This window comes from Clupea harengus, chromosome 19 (genome assembly GCF_900700415.2).
Source record: "Clupea harengus chromosome 19, Ch_v2.0.2, whole genome shotgun sequence".
NCBI lineage: Eukaryota > Metazoa > Chordata > Actinopteri > Clupeiformes > Clupeidae > Clupea > Clupea harengus.
The window spans coordinates 6675379-6678355 of record NC_045170.1 but is presented as its reverse complement, the minus strand read 5'-3'; positions in this window follow the sequence as shown (position 1 = coordinate 6678355).

The following is a 2977-nucleotide window of genomic DNA, read 5'->3' as shown; positions in this document are numbered from 1 at the left end:
CACACAGACACACACACACATATATACACTCCTAGACCGACACACTCCCTCTCTCCTACAAACTCACAAAATACATACATACACACACACACACACACACACACACACACACACACACACATTCACTTGTGGATTAACTCCTGTCCTTCGTCCAGCAGACTTTTGTACATTTGAGTTTCAGCCCTCAGTTTTCTTTGACTTTAATTGTGATGTTCGATGCTTTCTACTGTGTAAGTGTTTTACACTTTTATTATTATTATACATATACAGGATGTTTGTTTTTTTTATCATTGAAATGTATTTGTCCTAAGCGGCTTTTAGAAGTTTAGACGCGGTGCTCCTGCACATTTTAATTGTTAAAAATACAAAAAAAGAAAAAAGAAAGAAAATGTACCTTTTTTGATGAAATGAGATGAAACTTGGAAATAAACCGTAATGAAATGTAAATTAACTACTGGGCTTTCCATCAATTCATTTCCCATGGCTAGAGAATCCCATGACGGAGTAGCCCAGAACACACACACACACACACACACACACACACACACACACACACACACACACACACACACACCAGGGTACTGAGTTTGAATCTGCCTGAAAATGCCAGTGGATGCATTAACAATCAATTAGACATTTAAACAATTAGACATTTAAAAGAGATTAAAATGCACAAGACTATTTGGAGACACATTCATTGCTTCGTCAAAATGATGCCCATTGTAGCTCAAATGGTATAAGTGAATTATTAGTTTTTGACATCATGTAGTACCATTGACAGGTACATTAGAGTTAATTATGTGCTTTTTTGTGAGAGTTGAAAGGTGAAATAGTTCCGATGCAATCTTCAAACATTTGCAACTCCTTCCTCATTAAACTACCTATGACGACCTACGTATACGTTCAGTTTAGTAGCACACAACCACAGTCAAGAATAGTTTAAAATAAATATATTTTTATTATCTTGCCAGGAGAGTTCATGGTGAAGATAAACGGTATATGAACATTAAAAACCATTAATGTTAATGTACAAACAAGAGACAGTTTGAGAAAAGACATCCAACCGAAACCAGAGAGATGCTCTGCTCACCCCAGCAAGACTGCAAGGGATCCTGGGGGAAAAAAAAACATCCATTTGTTCACTTTATAAACCCGTCTGGGTCTCCACAGAATCTCTCTCTGCACTGTAGATGATTGATTCAAAGACACAAAATAGAACAGTTTGAATGCAACTGTAAATGACTGCATGAGAATTGAGGCATTGAGACATAAAACATCACCCCCCCCCCTCCCCCTCTTTTCGTTTCACAAACATTCAATAAGATTTCAAATATCTCACAACCCCCCCCCCCCCGGAAGCCAGGCCTCGAGAGCTGCTCTGTCGGGGTCTGAGAATTGACAGTTTATTTATTTAGGTAAAGCATGTTTCAGTGCAACCTGATTGTTGGAGTGGGGAATTGGGAAAGAGCAAAGGAACGTCCCTCGAGCTGCCGCGAGCCGGCTGCTCACTGCTGATTGGCTACAGCTGTTGGGGAGTCTCCACTGAGATATTCCGTGGAGGGAAACGTGTGTGTGTGTGTGTGTGTGTGTGTGTGTGTGAGAAGTTCCCTTCACTAGAGCCGAATAGAGACGCAAGCGTACCCAGGTCTGACCCAGGCGAGCGTGAGCCTCATCTGGGCCACGTCTGAGCCACGTCTGGGCCCCGATTGGCTGATGTCCAGTCAGCGCTTTCCTTTCGTGGTAGAGTTTTCGGCCGTTAAGCTTGACCCGTTAGCGATTAGAGTGTGTGTGTGTGTGTAAGTATGAGTGTGTATGTGTATGTGTTGTCCCTGCACGGGCGCTCCTGTCATGAAGTGCCGTGTGTGTGTGTGTGCGTGTGTGTGTTGGCTTAACGATTAGAGGGAGCAGTGGAGATGTGCCTGTTGAGAAACGGCTTAAATCTGCTGATATGGGGAGAGGTCGTGATCTTACAGAGGAGTGTGAGTGAGTCAGAGGAGTGTGAGTCTCGCCCCATTTTGCGCAAAAAGGGATGATGGAACGGGATGATGTAATGGGGTCACGGACTAAGCGGCCTGAAGAGGACGGAGTGGAGCGAACATTCAACAGAACTGAGCCTCTCACTGCTCACACACACACACACACACACACACACACAGAACTGAACCTCGCACTGCTGACACACACACACACACACACACACACACAGAACTGAGCCTCACTCCTGCACTGCTCATGTCACAAGGAGCTCGTGGAGACACACAGACACACACACACACACACACACACACACACACACACACACAGAACTGAGCCTCTCACTGCTGCACTGCTCATGTCACAAGGAGCTTGTGGAGACATTCTCAGCAGATCCCAGCTTCCAAAGACACACACACACACACACACACACGGACAGTCCTGATGAAAGACACGGGTGGCGTGACCGTATGTAAACGCAAACTTATGTCACAGCTAGTCATGTGGCCAGACGTGTGTCACAATCCATCAGAGGGCCACTGTGGTCAGGGGAGTTTTAGCTTAAAGGTAGGAGGGGACAGCTGAGCGCCTGACTGGACTGATCTGTGGTCAGGGGAGGTTTAGCTTAAAGGTAGGAGGGGACAGCTGAGCACCTGACTGGACTGATCTGTGGTCAGGGGAGGTTTAGCTTAAAGGTAGGAGGGGACAGCTGAGCGCCTGACTGGACTGATCTGTGGTCAGGGGAGTTTTAGCTTAAAGGTAGGAGGGGACAGCTGAGCGCCTGACTGGACTGATCTGTGGTCAGGGGAGTTTTAGCTTAAAGGTAGGAGGGGACAGCTGAGCGCCTGACTGGACTGATCTGTGGTCAGGGGAGGTTTAGCTTAAAGGTAGGAGGGGACAGCTGAGCGCCTGACTGGACTGATCTGAGGCCTTTAGAAGGCGGAGCTCACAGAAGTGGAGTTCAGTCCAACAGAAGAAGTGCGTTTCTGTCTTAAGTGGAGGT